We start from the raw sequence: 21,676 nt of genomic DNA, 5'->3' as shown, positions 1-21,676 counted from the left end.
TGGGGTTGGCTCTAGTGAGGATGCACAGGCCGTGCAATCCACCACTGCAGCGCGTATGCGCAAACATTGATGTGGCCCTGCTTATCCACTTGCCATTGGGTGACGTAACCCTGGACATACTCATTGTATAGATGGCATATTGCCAGATTGGCCTGTTCATGTGTTCATGGCGTGGTGCCACATTAAACTACGTCATGACTTCTCACGACTCGCTGTGTCCCCTCACTTACTCAGAAATAGTTGCATGTGATCTCTGCCCGTCTCTCTCTCCCATCGATTGCAGTTGGCACTCTAGCTGCGCTGCCCTCTGGCTGGCCTGACTCATCCTCGTTGTCCTCAAAATATGTTAGTTCCACATCTGTACCTTTTTTCGTGGCAAGGTTGTGCAGCATTGCACAAGTGGCAATTATCTTGCAGCAGGTGATGGGTTTGTACTGGCGTGCGCCTCCGCTCTTGTGGAGGCAGCGGAACCTGCTCTTCAGCAGTCCAAACGTGCGCTCCACCACATTGCGTGTAGATTTGTGGGCCACGTTGTATCGTCTCTCACTCTGGGTTGCTGGGTGTAGGTAGGGAGTGAGGATGAATGAACGGCATGCATATGCACTGTCGCCTGGATGAGTAAAAGGGAACCATCAGTTACATGCCTCTATACACTCTGATTTGCAGGTTTCAAGGGGCGTCACTGTTACTTACCCAGCAGGTATCCCTCTCCGAATTCTCCGGCTCTCAGTCGTGTGTAGATCCCACTATTCTGGAAGATGTAAGAGTCGTGGGTGCTCCCAGGAAACTTTGCAACAATATCTGTGATGATGTTCCCTGCATCACAGATCACCTGCACATTGATGGAGTGGGTGGACTTCCTGTTCCTGTAGATGTGCTCTGTGTCAGCTGGTGGACAGATTGGGATGTGTGTACCATCAATACAGCCGATGACATGGGGGAACTGTGCCATGTGATAAAAGTCTGTTTTTGTTTTCTGCAGTGCAGCCTGTGTGTTTGGGAAGCTTATGTAGTGGTGCATTCTCTGCATCATGGCATCCAGGAACTTCCTGAAGAAACGTGACAGGCAACTCTGGGATACCCCACCCACCGCAGCTATCACCACCTGATAACTGCCGGATGCCAACAGATGTAGGCTGCAGAGCACCTGCACATGTGGGGGTATGGCGTGCGCCCTTCTTATTGGCTGGTCCAGGAGTGGGTGAAGGTCCCTGATTAAGTCCATGATGGTTTCGGGGTGTAGCCTGTACCTCTCATGTATCTCTGCATCAGTCAGCTGGAATAGTGTGATGCGCTGTCTGTAGATTTGTTCCTCCCGTCGCCACACCCTCAGTCCTGCTGCCTGTAGACGTAGGCGCCTTGCAATGACGTACATGGCGGCCATGTTGTCCACGCTGTTGCATTTTGGGATTGCTTATGTGCATTGTTGATGGTTACCACCTGCTTTCCATCCGTGTTAATTACCGACTCTTATTTACCGATTTTCCTGGATTTCTTAATTACCGACTGCTCCTACATGTCATTTTAAATTTTTACCACTTCATATTTACCACTTCATATTTACCGATTCGTTAATAATGTATTCGGTAAATATGAATCGGTATTTTAGAATTCGGTAACTATGAATCGGTATTTACCGCCTCATATTTACCGAAAAGTGGTTTTTGGACTCCTACATCTCACTTGTCTGAATACCGGTCGGTAACGGCATATTTACCGAAAATCGGCCGTTACCGACCGGTATTTGGCTACCTACATGAGGCCCCAAATATTTTAATAAGAAATTGATAAAGGCTGCCTAAATATAATGGTTTTGCATAACATACCCTTTCATGAGATTTTTTCTGCTCAAGAGTGTTAATACTTCTCTTTTGGGAGAGAGAACTCTTACAAAATTGCCCTTTTTAGTTAAGAGGTAGTGAAGGTGTTGACTACTGCTGTTTTTTTAGCACTAGCATATTGAAATACGGTGTTCAACCGCCTAAAATGAAAGTTGAGTGTTCTTATGTTTCTGTTCTAAATTTCCATCACCAAAATTACTCTAATTCACAGAAATGCTTCAGGTGAACAGTGTGAGCTCTGTACATTCTCTACTTTGTTCTTGTAATTATGTTATGTTCAGCATGTGCTAACAGGTTTGTGTGCCCTGTTCACTTGAGAGGTTAGCAGAAGATTATTCTTTTTAACAAGATGCTAAAGCAATAAGGGTGAAAATCTTATTAAAAAGATATACCACAACACCTCGAACACATTTTAACCACAAAAACAAGAGTAATTGCCTCGTTGTGACTCACATGGGCACAAAACAGCAATCATTAGACATAAGTTTCTCAGATGTTGAAACACGAAGTGAGACAGTAACCCAACTAATAAGCCACCTTGGGCATTGCTGGTGCTTCCTTCTGTTCGGATGGAGGATTTTGGGCAATCATTACAATGGAAGTGATGGCAGATGAGGACACAGAACCCTTGGCGGAGTGACGCAGCAAACATGTCAATTCTTGCATTATGACCTTGGCCGCTGAATCTTATTAATAAGCATTCTGTCAATTATTGCCTTCACTGCGGCTTCATTAGTACACCGCTAAAACTGGCCACGTTTGCAGTTTGTGGATTGTCTCACAAAATCTATATTTGGGATGCAAATGAAAATAATTTATATGCATTCTATGAAAACAGCGAAGATTTTGATCTCACTATATATGCTGTTCCATAATGCCTTGTCTCTTTCTGCAGCCACCTGCTAATATACAATTATCCCTTAGGTATGCACACTTAGCATAACCTTTGTAACGCTGACTTTCCTTATTATTGCAATTAATGTTCCAACCAGTGATTCACTACCAATCTTCTGGCAGAGATTTGGCCTTTTCATGCACATTCTTTTTGCAGGAGATATTCTCCCTTGTTACATTTGCCTGGACATGTAACTACAATCCAATGTCACTGTTTCAAGCAGACATGATGTAAGAGAAATACAAGTGAATTAGTTACTTCCCGTCAGAAAGCTTGACAAATGCACAACGGTCTAATATTTTTCATTTTAGCTCGCTGCCTTAGAGAAGAAGATAGTTATAAAAAGCCTTCTTCTGTCGGCCCAGTCTATAACTTGATTCATAAAACGTCAATTAATAAACAATGAACATAGAAGTCGAATAGAAAAATGTTTGTACACATTTTATTTTCCTCCCTTTCAAATTAAATGTAAAGCACACATTTTCCTTTCCTTAGTGTAAATAAAGGATGCAAATGGGAACAAGTTATAATGCTAAGCACAATGAGCCAGACTCACAGAGGTAAATTTCCACATGTAGACCTACTCAGGTGTAGTTCGGCACCTACACCCAGGTGCTACTCTTCACTATTTTCCAATTGGTGATTTTCACCTTATGAGTGCAAAGTTACTAAAAGTACATTTTCCCCTATTAGTGAAGAACTCCACCACTGAGGTGGAGATCTCCCTAATTGAAAGTATGGAGAAATGTAATAAAATGTATTTATTTTAAATATATCCATGCATATCTATATATGTAGATATAGATATACATATACATAGAGCAAGAGGAATCGCATTAACACCTCAAAACAAAATCTTTATTAAATTATAAAATAATTAACTATATTAATTTAATTATAAATATCACATTAACATAATAGTTAAAAAAAATACCCACCCTCACTAACATTTTATGTTTTTATCTAATTTGTACTAACCGTAATTAAAAGTTATGTATGTAAATCCTTTTTATATTTTTAAAGGTAAGTGAAAAGGCTTAATTTATTGTTTTAATTTTTGGATGACATAAACTCTATTCTAAAATTTTTAAAAATAGTAAAATAAATCATTAATTATATTTACTTTGTTATCCCACATACACATGTATGCACACACATATAATTTAAATGTTAAAGTGATTTAACTTAATGTAACTTTAATTCCTATGGGGTTCTAGTTTAATTCTCTGCCACCACTTTTTTATGGGAGTGTGTGCAGTGCCAGTGGTTGGCTATGTGTGGTGCTTGACTAACTCAAATGCTGAGGTGGAGTACATTTAAGTCTGTTTTGACCATTCAAGCTTTAGTAACTTTAGAAGGGTGTCCAAAGTCCTCATTACTTTTTCCTTTAAACTGCCCATTTTTGAGTAATTATTCCACATCTTCCAACCACTTCCCAGGCCCCTCTAGAATTTACTACAAAATAGTACAGCTAGGTGTGCAGAGATCTCAGCCACCAGGTAGACATATTCGAACAAAGAAGACAGGAGAGGTGAAGGTGGAGATCTCCTTGTGAATTGCATAATATGCCCTTGTGAATTCCCATAGAAGCCCAGGTTCTGGTGTGAACATGGGCTTCTATGGGAAGTAAGTAGTATTAAAAATATATCATTTGTGGATTGGGCCCAATGTTTCTTTGCTCACTTAAATGCACAACATATCCTAATTCCAAACACGATATCAATGCAAAATCTTAGAATGTACCCCTTCTTAAAACTTCCTTTTCTTCTTTATCATTTGTCCATCACCTCAATTTAGTTAAAAACCTCCTTTATCCACAAATATCTTGTGCCTCCCCCTACTTATTGTTACTTGAGTATTGGCAGGGCATGTGAAATTCGTACCCTCAAGTTCCCACTCTCAGTTGTTTATCATACAACTGTTGTACCTTTATTTTCATCAACAATGAAAGATGGAGGCATCTGATTTTCAGGATGTCCAAATGTGATAATTTTATAAAAGGAACATGAACAGAAGTAATCTGCAGTGTCAGTAAGCCTGCTGAAAATCTGGCATGGACTGGCCATCCAAGACCAATGTTGAAAACCCCTCATGTACGGCATTGGTTTTGTGTTGGAAATGTCGCACAGCCTCACTAATATGGATAACAAACACGCTGCTTTCTGATTTTGCAATGTTAGGCATCAGGCTGGACTAACCATTTGCATGGTTTTATGTGGACATTTTGTTCCTTTCAATTGCAAGTCTTTCAGCAGGCATAGCAATTATGTGCAGAAATGCAGTTTGGAAAACCTGAAATTCATGTTCACTGAATTTGGACGTCCAGTGTCACTCAGGGGCTATGGTTTGAAGGGCGCAGGTCTGATGGTGTGGTTCCCTCTTTGGTTCGGTGGATTACAGTCAACTGGAATTGTTTCTTCTTCTGAGCTGGCTACTCAAAAGATACAAGTATTCAATCAATTGTTTATCCTGTGTATTAACATTGGATATGGTACCAGAAAATTATGTAGTTCCTGTTGTTTTATGTAATTTCCTGTTGATAACAGATATGTTTATTGGCTGGTATAGCTGTGGAAATATATGCAGTTCTGTGGGAAACAAAAATACTTGGAATGGATACATTTCCAGGTGCTGTGGTCAAATTTACCTGACAGTATTGATACTTCTGGGAGAAATTCTACCAGCCTTAATTACCACCTCACTTCTAACTAGACCATAACTGCCCACCTCACTTTATCTTTGCATTAATGAAACCATATTCAGGAGCAGTCATATTTACTGTTTGACTATTTGGCAACACCATTTTGGTCTAAAGTTCAATACTCTTTCACTATACAACAATAAGGACCATACTACTAAGCCAGAGTGTGGTGCTTGCATTAACATAAGCAAGGTGAGAGTTTCAGTGCAGAAAAAACACAGAGCCCCCCTTACCAAAGTCGAATACTACATTTAGTGGTTAACCTGTCTTTTTATAGCATTCGAAGACTAATTTATGCCAATTTTAGCATTCAATAGTGTTCTTTTTGGGAAGGCTAGTGCATGAAGACTACTGATATGTGAGTGGTACTTCTCGAATACTAACAGAATACTAAGCACATACTTATTTGTAATCGCATAGTCTTCATTTACAATGCAGAACATTTAGTGAATACAAACAATTTGCATACTACTGGACTTTACCCAGACTACTATTAACATTCTATTCAAGCTGCATGCTGAATGGTAGATCGTTGCCTTATTTATTATACTATTTGTATGCCTTATTTATTATACTATTGTGGTGTTTGTGTAGTGTAGGTTAGTGTAGGGTAGTGTTTTAGGGTTTAGGGTAGTGCTCGGGGGTCGTGCAGGGTAGTGTTTGAGTGTGGTGACCGGACTGGAGGTCGGGGGAGGGTTGTCCTGGGGTAGTGTTTTAGGGTTTAGGGTAGTGTTGTGGTGTTGGTGTAGTGTAGGGTAGTGTTTTAGAGTTTAGGGTAGTGCTGGGGGGACGTGCAGGGTAGTGTTTGAGTGTAGGGACCGGACTGGGGGTTTGTGCTGGGGGTAGTGTTTTAGGGTTTAGGGTAGTGTTGTGGTGTTTGTGTAGTGTAGGGTAGTGTTTTAGGCTTTAGGGTAGTGCTGGAGGGTCATGCAGGGTAGTGTTTGAGTGTGGGGACCAGACTCGGGGGAGGGGGAGGGTTGTGCTGGGGGTAGTGTTTTAGGGTTTAGGGTAGTGTTGTGCTGTTTATGTAGTGAATGGTTTTAGGGTAGTGCTGGGGGTTCGTGCAGGGTAGTGTTTGAGTGAAGGGACCGGACTGGGGGTCGGGGGAGGGTCATGCTGGGGGTAGTGTTTTAAGGTAGTGTTGTGGTGTTTGTGTAGTGTAGGGTAGTGTTTTAGGGTTTAGGGTAGTGCTGGAGGGTCGTGCAGGGTAGTGTTTGAGTGTGGGCACCGGACAGGGGGTCGGGGGAGGGTCGTGCTGGGGGTAGTGTTTTAGGGTAGTGTTGTGGTGTTTGTGTAGTGGATGGTTTTGGGAAGTGCTGGAGGGTCATGCAGGGTAGCATTTGAGTGAAGTGACCGGACTGGGGGTCGTGGGAGGGTCATGCTGGGGGTAGGGTTTAGGGTAGTGTTGTGGTGTTTGTGTAGTGTAGGGTAGTGTTTTAGGGTAGTGTGAGGGTCGTGCAGGGTAGTGTTTGAGTGTGGGGACCAGACTGGAGGTCGGGGGATGGTCGTGCAGGGGGTAGTGTTTTAGGGTAGTGTTGTGGTGTTTGTGTAGTGTAGTGTAGGGTAGTATTTTAGGGTAGTGCTGGGGGGTCGTGCAGGGTAGTGTTTGAGTGTGGGGACTGGACTGGGGGTCGGGGGAGGGCTGTGCTGGGGGTATACTGTTTTAGGGTTTAGGGTGTTTTCACTCTGCAATTAAACCTACAGTGCACGCATTAGCAGAGACTTCAATGCTAGAAGGCCTATGTGCTATGCAGATAATAAATCCCAAATTCAGTTTATTTTCAAACAGTTGCTTTTTATATATGTTAGCTCAAATCCGAGCCCTTGTCCTCCAGGCGCCCGCTGCAAAGACACCTGCACTTGAGCAGCCGTGAGGTTACCTGATGGGCCATGAGTGGCATTGACAGGAGCCGAATGCCCCAGTCTTCCATTAGAAGCAGCGCGAGGACAGTCCGTGCAGGGGCTAAAGATGTCCCCGTGCAGATGAGGCGTACCCAGAACAAGCCAGCAGATACAGCTAAGCATTAGAAATCAGCCCTTTTCTATCCCAGTGTTGCACACGTTACACGAGAGCTCACGGTGCCAGCTTTCTCCTACCCAAGTGTTTCTCCCACAGTGCACGAAAGAGCTCACGTGGACAAATAAGGCAGCAAAATACCAGTGCGGCAGCACGGTATGCTAAGTACAGAGTTTTAGCATAAGTGTTTTAAGCCACGCTCTTAATTACATCGGCCAATATGAGAGATTTCTCGGGCCAATGTCAAGATCAGACGCTTCTAAACCAATCGGAAATGCTCCCCGAAGTTCATTGGAACGCGATCTGCACAACACCCGTCTTCTAAGAACTTTCCCTGAGAGAAACAAAAAAGGGGCAAAAATAGCATCAACTTATCTGTCTTCGTGGACAAGCAGCAGCCATTTTGAAGCATAAGTATTCATATCATGAGCAATGCATGTGTCTTCACGCCTAAAACGACAGCGCGGTTAAAAATAGTTTTACAAACAAATAACCAATTCCTAAAGAATGATATAGGATTCCTGGAGTAACCTTATATTTATTGAATTTAAGGCATCTATTTTGAAAAGGTAGCCGAGTAAATTGTATCATCATAAGACGGGAGCTTCAAAGCTATGTTAAATGACAACGTATTGTTTTATTATTTCTGCAGCCTTGTGTTCTTGTTCCTAACATCACTTCAAGATAACGGGTATACAGTCTCATTCGCGAACTATTTATCCGTCCTTCTTTTGTGTTTACTTTTAATTTTAGTTTTTGATCTGTTATTATTCCCCAACGTCGGTGTTCGAAGTGCGGGAATGTGGCGATTGCGTGGTTACGTAAGTCCCAGGATGCCTCACGACATGGCTCACTCTTCCCAGCCGCCGGGGGCAATGGAGCCGCCTGGGGCTTAGGGCAATGGAGCCGCCTGGGGCCTACATTTCGCGGGAAGTTTTGTCAGAGGTAGGACATTGGAAGTCCAAAGCACTAGCACTGCCTACGTATAGAGCGGCCAGGTTAGGATCCCACCCTGCAGGCCTCCACTTAAAGGTTAGCAATTGTCACTGCCCCCACTCCCCTCAGGAACCAGAGGGAGCCCCGCCCTCAATCCCGCATACAAGCTTCCCACAGACCACACATACTGTCAAGTAAAACCCAAATAAGAGACGTTAAGTTTGTCAGACACTCAGCACACCTTTTCCGGAATGCATAATTTCTTACAAGGTGTGGGGCTAGACCTCTTCCCAACCGCGCCAGAAACAGACCGCTCTGCTTACTGAAGTATGCTAGCTGTGGGTGCGGTGAAAGCTAGGAACTAGCGGTTCAGTACAGCTCGTGTACATAAGGGTGGCAGCTCACTTTAAGAGACCTAAAGGCCCCCTTTGAGACCATTTGCAGCGTAGAGTAGAGAGTTGCGCCTTCCACACGAGAGAACCCACAGGCAGAATGTCGAGAGCTCCCACCAGGTGCTGTATGAGTAATCCTTCACTTTTTGCCCAAAGGAGAAAGATTACCGTACCGATGACGGTTAGGCAAAGCATTGGCAAAGCCAATATGTTTGACCTTAGCAATCCAGTGCTGCGGATATATAAATATATAAAAAAAATGTAAACCTATGCATCAAAAAAATGCTGTTGTCTGAACACGGTGGCAGTATGTTTGCATTAAAACATATAAATAAATCTTTGTGATTTTAATCGAGCAGCATGGGTTCTTCCTATAATGAGGCATGCTTGGATATAAAAATAATTTTTAGTTTGAAAGTTTATCACTGGAAAAGGAGTTTGACACAAAGAATATGTAATATTGGTTTTGAATTAGTTATCTGAAGGCATAATCTATACACACAATACATTGGCAATTATAACTCACCCTCGCAATGAAGCACACTGCTAATGTTCACGTGTGATCACTTAAAATGCTGCCATTGCCACTGCTTGGATGCCAGTGGGTGATGTGGGTTACCCCATGTTGTAGGCCATGGTGGGCGGAAGATAAATCGGAATGATAGTTGAAAAGTTCTAGAGGGCTCACTCAATACACCAGCATTTAACAGTCGCTAGACTGAGTGTCAAAACCCATTCTATCTACCCTTTCTAGTATGAGTTGGCTGCTGCACTCTCAGTCCGAAGCTTGACAATTGTTTATTTAAATTACTATTTCGAGAGAATGAAAGCAGACATAAACAATGTGTTGATTTTCGACACTTTACCATGGATAGTTCTTCACGTTTTTTAAACTCCTTCTAGTGGTATACAGAAGTGTCCCAGTTGAGTCAAATGGTACATAGGAGTGTCTTTAAAGCCCCCGTAAACTTTACATTTTCATTCATTCTCTCATTTTGATAGGAAGAGTTTCAGTCCATAAGTTAAGGGGGGACCTTTTTTTATCACTGAAACACTGCAGGAATTTGTAAGCATTTTTTGAAGACTGGGCATTTTGTTGTGATTGTCCCATGCACATTTCTTCCCCAGTTGTGGAGTGTGATATAAGATGGTAATAACATTGTTTTACTAGTAATTCTTCCTGCAAGGTGCTGCCATTGGAGAAATTTGGTTTGAGTTTAAGCCATACGCTTAATTATATAGGCCATGCATGCCCCTTTTAGAGACTCCCACTTTTTTCATCCCACTAAAAACCCTGATGTCAAGCTCTTCCATTTCTGGTGCTTTGCAGAAGTTTTAAGATGGTCTTAGAGTTTCTCGTTGCTTAAATGGCTGTAATTTCTGAAATTTCTATGTTTCCCCTATCTTTATTGCTTAATTTTGCTCATGAGAAAGTGCCACTCATACTCATTGTAATGTCACTCATAATCACACTGAATCAGAAAATGCCTCGCATAAGCAATCCGAAACCTTGGCAGCTATTTTATATCCCATAATTTGTGGGCTTTTGGGACGCTGCAGGGCATTGAATGTGAGACTTCCAATTGAGGCAGTGTGTCTGAGATCTCCTGGTAACATCGGCGCTTCAGGCTCAGATGAATGACATGATCTATTAATAAAAAGCATGTGTGGTAGCGATTGAATCTGGGGATTTGTATCGCCATACCTAGCCATTGGTATGGCCTTGCAATCACACCTGCAGACTTTGAAACTTTGGTCACAGGTTCGAGTCCTAGCATTGGATCCCCATCCTGTGATTCTGGGCACATCACTTAATAGCTGAATATCAAGTTTTGCTTGAGGTACTTATGCAGGAAAGTTGCGATGATAGGATGAGCTGTTTGGTCTTAGTCACCTATTAAAACCTATCTTTTCATGACTACCCTCTTTTTCTGCCTGCCCTGTCTGTGCAGTGGCACCGAGTGGGTCACTGACAGAGTGCGCTTGGATGGCTCATGACACGAAGCAGACTACTTAGGACGATTCTTTTTAAATGGGATTTCGCTTATCTTCATTGCTTGATTTTGCTCAAATTCACAGTACTAAATTAACCACCTGCTCTGCATGCCCAAAGAAATATCCATCTAGACCACTGTTTTCATAGTTCTTCTCTCTCCCATTTTCTATCCCTCCTCCACTTACATCCTATGCCACCAGATTTGTTTTGCTCTTACCCTAAGGTTAGATCATATATAGAGGCACAACTACATAAATATTCAAGGCCAAAGAAACCTGATGGGAACACCCAGACTCACAGTCTTCCCAGCTTCCTCTATCTCTCAAACACTACCTAGTCTTCACCTCTGTCTTTTCTCCTGGTAAGGTTTGAAGGTGGTGGGGTTGGGAGGGTAGAGAATAGAGCAGCGACGGCTCTTCCGTAGTGGCAAAGGAGTACCCCCCCCCCCCCGCTAAAACCCAGCAGATGAAAAATAAAATAATAAAACAATTTAGACCTGATTATGTTTTTAGCAGCTTACACAGCAACCCCACTCTCATTTTCCTACTCCCTACTGACGAGAGGCAACTACCTCGAAACACGTGTCCAGGGATGGCACACGCCACGCATACTTGCACGCACTCTTGAGCATAGGTGTATCCGCCGACGCTGACCTTCAGGGACCTTTTTCATTGGGGGAACACGACTGGTAGGTGTAGCAGTGTGCGACCAATCTGATGTAACTTTATATTCAGGCTCCCTTGAGCCGGTGGAGTCGACGGACTCATGGTTACGCACCTGCGCGCTAAGAGAGGTACTAGACCTGATTATGTTTTTAGCAGGTTACACAGCAACCCCACTCTCATTTTCCTACTCCCTGCTGACGAGAGGCAACTACCTCGAAACACGTGTCCAGGGATGGCACACGCCACGCATACTTGCACGCACTCTTGAGCATAGGTGTATCCGCCGACGCTGACCTTCAGGGACCTTTTTCATTGGGGGAACACGACTGGTAGGTGTAGCAGTGTGCGACCAATCTGATGTAACTTTATATTCAGGCTCCCTTGAGCCGGTGGAGTCGACGGACTCATGGTTACGCACCTGCGCGCTAAGAGAGGTACTAGACCTGATTATGTTTTTAGCAGCTTACACAGCAACCCCACTCTCATTTTCCTACTCCCTGCTGACGAGAGGCAACTACCTCGAAACACGTGTCCAGGGATGGCACACGCCACGCATACTTGCACGCACTCTTGAGCATAGGTGTTTCCGCCGACGCTGACCTTCAGGGACCTTTTTCATTGGGGGAACACGACTGGTAGGTGTAGCAGTGTGCGACCAATCTGATGTAACTTTATATTCAGGCTCCCTTGAGCCGGTGGAGTCGACGGACTCATGGTTACGCACCTGCGCGCTAAGAGAGGTACTAGACCTGATTATGTTTTTAGCAGCTTACACTGCAACCCCACTCTCATTTTCCTACTCCCTGCTGACGAGAGGCAACTACCTCGAAACACGTGTCCAGGGATGGCACACGCCACGCATACTTGCACGCACTCTTGAGCATAGGTGTATCCGCCGACGCTGACCTTCAGGGACCTTTTTCATTGGGGGAACACGACTGGTAGGTGTAGCAGTGTGCGACCAATCTGATGTAACTTTATATTCAGGCTCCCTTGAGCCGGTGGAGTCAACGGACTCATGGTTACGCACCTGCGCGCTAAGAGAGGTACTAGACCTGATTATGTTTTTAGCAGCTTACACAGCAACCCCACTCTCATTTTCCTACTCCCTGCTGACGAGAGGCAACTACCTCGAAACACGTGTCCAGGGATGGCACACGCCACGCATACTTGCACGCACTCTTGAGCATAGGTGTATCCGCCGACGCTGACCTTCAGGGACCTTTTTCATTGGGGGAACACGACTGGTAGGTGTAGCAGTGTGCGACCAATCTGATGTAACTTTATATTCAGGCTCCCTTGAGCCGGTGGAGTCGACGGACTCATGGTTACGCACCTGCGCGCTAAGAGAGGTACTAGACCTGATTATGTTTTTAGCAGCTTACACAGCAACCCCACTCTCATTTTCCTGCTCCCTGCTGACGAGAGGCAACTACCTCGAAACACGTGTCCAGGGATGGCACACGCCACGCATACTTGCACGCACTCTTGAGCATAGGTGTATCCGCCGACGCTGACCTTCAGGGACCTTTTTCATTGGGGGAACACGACTGGTAGGTGTAGCAGTGTGCGACCAATCTGATGTAACTTTATATTCAGGCTCCCTTGAGCCGGTGGAGTCGACGGACTCATGGTTACGCACCTGCGCGCTAAGAGAGGTACTAGACCTGATTATGTTTTTAGCAGCTTACACAGAACCCCACTCTCATTTTCCTACTCCCTGCTGATGAGAGGCAACTACCTCGAAACACGTGTCCAGGGATGGCACACGCCACGCATACTTGCACGCACTATTGAGCATAGGTGTATCCGCCGACGCTGACCTTCAGGGACCTTTTTCATTGGGGGAACATGACTGGTAGGTGTAGCAGTGTGCGACCAATCTGATGTAACTTTATATTCAGGCTCCCTTGAGCCGGTGGAGTCGACGGACTCATGGTTACGCACCTGCGCGCTAAGAGAGGTACTAGACCTGATTATGTTTTTAGCAGCTTACACAGCAACCCCACTCTCATTTTCCTACTCCCTGCTGACGAGAGGCAACTACCTCGAAACACGTGTCCAGGGATGGCACACGCCACGCATACTTGCACGCACTCTTGAGCATAGGTGTATCCGCCGACGCTGACCTTCAGGGACCTTTTTCATTGGGGGAACACGACTGGTAGGTGTAGCAGTGTGCGACCAATCTGATGTAACTTTATATTCAGGCTCCCTTGAGCCGGTGGAGTCGACGGACTCATGGTTACGCACCTGCGCGCTAAGAGAGGTACTAGACCTGATTATGTTTTTAGCAGCTTACACAGCAACCCCACTCTCATTTTCCTACTCCCTGCTGACGAGAGGCAACTACCTCGAAACACGTGTCCAGGGATGGCACACGCCACGCATACTTGCACGCACTCTTGAGCATAGGTGTATCCGCCGACGCTGACCTTCATGGACCTTTTTCATTGGGGGAACACGACTGGTAGGTGTAGCAGTGTGCGACCAATCTGATGTAACTTTATATTCAGGCTCCCTTGAGCCGGTGGAGTCGACGGACTCATGGTTACGCACCTGCACGCTAAGAGAGGTACTAGACCTGATTATGTTTTTAGCAGCTTACACAGCAACCCCACTCTCATTTTCCTACTCCCTGCTGACGAGAGGCAACTACCTCGAAACACGTGTCCAGGGATGGCACACGCCACGCATACTTGCACGCACTCTTGAGCATAGGTGTATCCGCCGACGCTGACCTTCAGGGACCTTTTTCATTGGGGGAACACGACTGGTAGGTGTAGCAGTGTGCGACCAATCTGATGTAACTGCTTACTGAAGTATGCTATCTGTGGGTGCGGTGAAAGCTAGGAACTAGTGGTTCAGTACAGCTCGTGTACATAAGGGTGGCAGCTCACTTTAAGAGACCTAAAGGCCCCCTTTGAGACCATTTGCAGCGTAGAGTAGAGAGTTGCGCCTTCCACACGAGAGAACCCACAGGCAGAATGTCGAGAGCTCCCACCAGGTGCTGTATGAGTAATCCTTCACTTTTTGCCCAAAGGAGAAAGATTACCGTACCGATGACGGTTAGGCAAAGCATTGGCAAAGCCAATATGTTTGACCTTAGCAATCCAGTGCTGCGGATATATAAATATATAAAAAAAATTTAAACCTATGCATCAAAAAAATGCTATTGTCTGAACACGGTAGCAGTATGTTTGCATTAAAACATATAAATAAATCTTTGTGATTTTAATCGAGCAGCATGGGTTCTTCCTATAATGAGGCATGCTTGGATATAAAAATAATTTTTAGTTTGAAAGTTTATCACTGGAAAAGGAGTTTGACACAAAGAATATGTAATATTGGTTTTGAATTAGTTATCTGAAGGCATAATCTATACACACAATACATTGGCAATTATAACTCGCCCTCGCAATGAAGCACACTGCTAATGTTCACGTGTGATCACTTAAAATGCTGCCATTGCCACTGCTTGGATGCCAGTGGGTGATGTGGGTTACCCCATGTTGTAGGCCATGGTGGGCGGAAGATAAATCGGAATGATAGTTGAAAAGTTCTAGAGGGCTCACTCAATACACCAGCATTTAACAGTCGCTAGACTGAGTGTCAAAACCCATTCTATCTACCCTTTCTAGTATGAGTTGGCTGCTGCACTCTCAGTCCGAAGCTTGACAATTGTTTATTTAAATTACTATTTCGAGAGAATGAAAGCAGACATAAACAATGTGTTGATTTTCGACACTTTACCATGGATAGTTCTTCACGTTTTTTAAACTCCTTCTAGTGGTATACAGAAGTGTCCCAGTTGAGTCAAATGGTACATAGGAGTGTCTTTAAAGCCCCCGTAAACTTTACATTTTCATTCATTCTCTCATTTTGATAGGAAGAGTTTCAGTCCATAAGTTAAGGGGGGACCTTTTTTTTATCACTGAAACACTGCAGGAATTTGTAAGCATTTTTTGAAGACTGGGCATTTTGTTGTGATTGTCCCATGCACATTTCTTCCCCAGTTGTGGAGTGTGATATAAGATGGTAATAACATTGTTTTACTAGTAATTCTTCCTGCAAGGTGCTGCCATTGGAGAAATTTGGTTTGAGTTTAAGCCATACGCTTAATTATATAGGCCATGCATGCCCCTTTTAGAGACTCCCACTTTTTTCATCCCACTAAAAACCCTGATGTCAAGCTCTTCCATTTCTGGTGCTTTGCAGAAGTTTTAAGATGGTCTTAGAGTTTCTCGTTGCTTAAATGGCTGTAATTTCTGAAATTTCTATGTTTCCCCTATCTTTATTGCTTAATTTTGCTCATGAGAAAGTGCCACTCATACTCATTGTAATGTCACTCATAATCACACTGAATCAGAAAATGCCTCGCATAAGCAATCCGAAACCTTGGCAGCTATTTTAGATCCCATAATTTGTGGGCTTTTGGGACGCTGCAGGGCATTGAATGTGAGACTTCCAATTGAGGCAGTGTGTCTGAGATCTCCTGGTAACATCGGCGCTTCAGGCTCAGATGAATGACATGATCTATTAATACAAAGCATGTGTGGTAGCGATTGAATCTGGGGATTTGTATCGCCATACCTAGCCATTGGTATGGCCTTGCAATCACACCTGCAGACTTTGAAACTTTGGTCACAGGTTCGAGTCCTAGCATTGGATCCCCATCCTGTGATTCTGAGCACATCACTTAATAGCTGAATATCAAGTTTTGCTTGAGGTACTTATGCAGGAAAGTTGCGATGATAGGATGAGCTGTTTGGTCTTAGTCACCTATTAAAACCTATCTTTTCATGACTACCCTCTTTTTCTGCCTGCCCTGTCTGTGCAGTGGCACCGAGTGGGTCACTGACAGAGTGCGCTTGGATGGCTCATGACACGAAGCAGACTACTTAGGACGATTCTTTTTAAATGGGATTTCGCTTATCTTCATTGCTTGATTTTGCTCGGGGGAAAGTGTCACTCAAATTCACAGTACTAAATTAACCACCTGCTCTGCATGCCCAAAGAAACATCCATCTAGACCACTGTTTTCATAGTTCTTCTCTCTCCCATTTTCTATCCCTCCTCCACTTACATCCTATGCCACCAGATTTGTTTTGCTCTTACCCTAAGGTTAGATCATATATAGAGGCACAACTACATAAATATTCAAGGCCAAAGAAACCTGATGGGAACACCCAGACTCCCAGTCTTCCCAGCTTCCTCTATCTCTCAAACACTACCTAGTCTTCACCTCTGTCTTTTCTCCTGGTAAGGTTTGAAGGTGGTGGGATTGGGAGGGTAGAGAATAGAGCAGCGACGGCTCTTCCGTAGTGGCAAAGGAGTACCCCCCCCGCTAAAAGCCAGCAAATGAAAAATAAAATAATAAAACAATTTATCATTTTATTTTTCCTTGTCTAGGCCAAGTGGCCTGAGTCTACGGCAGGGCCATCCTCTAGGGACAATAGCAGGGAGGAGGAGTGGTGGGCACTGTCAGTTCACTTGCTGGTTTGGCCGGCCAACCTAGGACGGCCAAACCAACATGCACACTTACATTTCTCTAACCCAGCTGTGTTGTATTTCCAGGTAGAGAAAAGCCACAGACTCATATGCCTTAGTGAGCGTTTTAAACCAGTCTGCTCAGGCCAATCCTGGTGATGCTGTCATGCTGGGTAATACCATGAGAGCAGCTTCAAGATTGGGTGTGCAGTCTAGGAGCAGGACTGCGCTCGTGGAAGAAGCTGGACAGCGGCAGGTAAGTCCTTTTTTCTTTTTTTAAATATCTGCTGCCCTACCACTTTCTATTGAAAGCAGCCACCACTGGAGTAGAGGCTTCTACATAGAAAATTCTAACACCAAATATAATTGAGTTTAAATAGATGGGCCAATAAAATATTTGTGTATGCTAACTCATACTGTCCCTCAGCTGCTAGCATTCTCATTTACTTCATTCTTCCTGATGTTCCTATCAGAAAAATTGTAAATGTTTACACGGGTGAGGAGACACTCATGATTTTATGCACACCTACAGTTTTCACATAACAAGGTCTCTCACCACTGCAGTGTCCAGTTATCCATGCACTCCCGCTCCTGCTTGCTGCTCTCATGCTCTCCTGTTTCAAACCCTCCCCCAGGCCGTGTCATTCTCTCCCAGTTGTCTCCTGCAGTCTACCAAAAGGAATCACGTCCACTTCTCCCAGGAGTACTAATCAGGGAACTGCTGCTGTCTACATGAGGGGAAAAGGAAGGCAGCCTGGAGCACCATTTGGCGTCGTGACAGCAGTAAAAGGTAATCTACAAAAACGTTTAAGGCTCTGTGAGTGCCTGAGGAAGTAGTCTTGCTCCCATTGCCAACCCTGGTGATATGCTGACCCTCACATAATGGTTTTTCCTTGGCAACTAGGCAACCATTGCATGATACCCAACCTTTGGAAAACTTTGTCCAAGTCACAAAAAGGGTCATTCTTGGCCATATGTGAGCACGCATGATATGTTGGCTACCTCTGGTAAAATGCTGGGTTGGGTATAATGGTAGGAATTCCTGTCCTGTCTTTGGCTTCCATGATATGATGGTGCCTGTCTTTCAAATGTGCAAAGTGGTGATTGGCCGTAGGGTTTTGTATTTTATATTTCAATGTTTTATTGGTACCACAGTGGCTACTGTGCTGGGTACCCTAGTACCAGGCACTGATACAGGGGTACCTGCGGCCCAATCTTCTTCTTTTCTGTTTTTACCTGTTGGGAATTAAAGTGGGGTGTCCCAAAGGCCAAGGCATGCCTATCCTGACCCCTATGTGGTCTTTCATGTTTTCTTTCCCCCTTCAGGACTAGAGGATTGAGATGGCTGACCCAACATTCTCAATTTTGTGGACAGCCAATCAGGCTCCACCCTTTCACTTTGAATGGGCCAATCGCAGAATATTTGGCACCAATGGTTCATTTATTTTTAAGTTTTAACTGGTGTTTACCCTAACATAACATGTACATTTGTAATGCACACGTTCAGCGAAAAGGTATCTTGTTGCTCATTAATAGATGTTTGTTGTTACCCAACTCAATGGTACTCATTTTATCAACCTCAGGATAAAAGGCTGAATGGATTGGGATTTGAACTTGTTGCTGTGAGGTCATGTATAGACTCCTACAGTGGATGCATTAGTCCACGAAGACAAGAGACCAGCTCATCATGATCTCCATTTTGATGCTAATTTCTCAACAATGGCTGAACAGATTTACACCAAGTAACCAAAAGCAGGTTTTCTCTATAAAGTTCTAACATTTTGCTGATCAATTTTGGTATAATTTCTGCATAACTTTCCATGATGAAGCCAAAGTGATTTGTTTTAAAAAAAAATGTTTTTAATGAAACGGTACCAAGGCTATTAATGGAAAGAATTTCTTCTCTGGCCAAACTAGAACTAAACTGTGGTGACTGTGTAATAAATGTATGATATTCACCACTCAATATGCCATAATATGGTGTATGGTTAGTGAAACTCAACCACACATTATGTCTCAGTTTATGCTTAAGAAGTTGAATTCACAATGTTATGTGCCTATTTACAAAATACTTTTTTACATTAGTAAATCACTTATATCTCCTTGTCAATTATTACAGCTATTCATCAGATTGCCCTGCTACTGGTCGGAAAAATAAGAACATTTCAAGGTAAGAATGGTTGCTAAAAAAGTAAGTGAAACTCATATTTTAAAACCAAGTGAGTAGCAGCAACTTTGACCACATAACCCAAAACACCTAATCATCTGGCACTTTCCCTTTGTACTCCTCACCTGCCTATCTCGGAAATAAGTTTCTGTTTACCAAATGCAGACCCTTAAAAAACAAAATAAGAAGAAACGCCTACTGCATTGTAGGCTCGTTGAAGTACTAATCTTCAGTCATTAACAAAACCACTCAATATCCCTCTCAGTTTTGCCAGACCCTACTCAAAGCCACTGTGCTTCTTGCTCACTATACCATCGCCCACTCACAACACATCCTAGTAACACTACTCACCACTAAACATTTTTCTTCTTATTCGCTGCTGCTGGTAAATATTTGAGAATCAACATGCAACTGTATTTCCATTATCTCAAGAAATTATCAATCTATGTAGGGACCACTGGAATTATGCAGCTGAAGAAGACCAAATCATGGGGCATAGTTGACTAAATAATGTGGTAAGAAAAGGCAAATTTTGTAGACGAATGCAGCACATTTTGTGACATATTTTTGCATTTATTATTTTGGCATTTTTATTGTTGTTGACACTGGCTTAGCAAAGGTTTTACTCCATAAGCACTACTTTAAAACTCAAATACAGCAATAGGCTACAGAAAGATGACCCATCAACCTTCACAAAAGGACTTCCACTATGCTGCAACAGATTAGTAACTCTGCTCTATGCCACTCCACTGTACGCCACTCAATGCGACTCCACTCTGTCACTCCAATACATGACACTATCTGCCACTCCATTCCACAACACACTATTCCACTCTTCGCAATTCCACACTGCAACACTCCACACCACTAGCTAGTGCACAACATGGCTAAAACACATTGGCAAAGCCAAAAACTCTTCCATAGGCAAATGTCATATCACACACTTGTGTCCAACTGCATTTCCTTTAAAACAAAATGTACAAGTCAATGCCATAAACGCCTTACACAAGCGTGTTTAGTGAATTGTTTTTATAAGTTCTAACATCAATGGAGTCTGGTGGACAATCAACATAGGAGGAATTAGAACAATTACTTTTTTATCTGAATTGAATTTTGCACAATTGCTCATTTTGGGTAGCCTGAAGACAAATGGTGGTGATCCTGTCTTGTCATGGACCAAGTGGGAATTCAGTCAGGTTCTCGACAATTCAACTGGCTCTCTACTTGCAGGAGGAGGGGTTTCCTGGTACAATCCTGTGTATGTCTGGGTTCGCTCCTTTGCTTTGTGCTTCTCCTACGATCTCTTGCTCCGGTCTTCTCACATACCACAATTATAAAATGCTTCCTAATAGCATGACTAATGAGTTTGTACCAGGCGTATTAGAATCATTGACTTCCAAGATATGTAACATATAAAAGTTAGTCCAAAAGCCATAATTTAAAAGAAGCCTTGTGCAAGCAACCAAATGAATAAAATTGCTATACATTAATCAGAATTAATGCGACTTGTGTTCAATTAACATTCAATTTGAATTCTGCTACTCTTACTTGAGTCTTCACAATCATTGCAAAAACCAAAGGAAATGATGGACGGAGTGTTGAACATTGCAAGCACTCACCCCCAGTCAACTGATCTGGGTTTAATCCATCACCGTTCTTTAGCCCACTCTGCCACCCCAGTTCAGACATGGCCATATGCATATCAGTCTGACCCTGTGCCTCATGGGAACAGTCCAGCCCGAACTGCCAAGCCATGTCTTTCCTGGACCGGAAACAAGCTTCCTAGGACCGGTTACTGGCATTTCAGCCGTCTTCAGCCAGGCTTGCTTGAATCCAGTGGCAAAGTGAGCAAGGGTCAGCGGCCACCTAGGGGAACCTACCAAACCCACACATTTCTGAAAACTAGACACCCGGGGATTCCAGGGAGGTATGGCTTGCGTGGATCCCCCAACGTTCCCTTACCTAGAATTCCCTGCAAACCTCAAATTTAGCTGGTAAATTCACCTTTTTCACACATTTTTGTGTGGGAAAGTTGTGGCATCACTGGGCTGACACAAATTTCCTACCACCCAGTGTTCCACCGGGTCTCCCGATAAAAACGGTGCCTCACTCGTGTGGGAGGCCCAAGTACCCGCGACAGGCAAGGGCCCAAAACGTAGTGAGGCAACATGAAAATTGCCTACCTCAAAACGACCTGGTTTTGCAAGGGTGGTCACCTGGGTTTTGGCTCGATGCTCGGCGGCCACCTAGGGGAACCTACCAAACCCACACATTTCTGAAAACTAGACAAACGGGGGATTCCAGGGAGGTATGGCTTGCGTGGATCCCCCAACGTTTTCTTACCCAGAATGCCCTGCAAACTTCAAATTTAGCTGAAAAAATCACCTTTTTCACACATTTTTGTGTGGAAAAGTTGTGGCATCACCGGGCTGACACAAATTTCCTACCACCCAGCGTTCCCCCGGGTCTCCCAATAAAAATGGTGCCTCACTCGTGTGGGAGGCCCAAGTACCCGCGACAGGCAAGGGCCCAAAACGTAGTGAGGCGACATGAAAATTGCCTACCTCAAAACGACC

This window comes from Triturus cristatus, chromosome 5_1 (assembly GCF_964204655.1).
Source record: "Triturus cristatus chromosome 5_1, aTriCri1.1, whole genome shotgun sequence".
Taxonomy (NCBI): domain Eukaryota; kingdom Metazoa; phylum Chordata; class Amphibia; order Caudata; family Salamandridae; genus Triturus; species Triturus cristatus.
Note: the sequence above shows the minus strand (reverse complement) of the source record.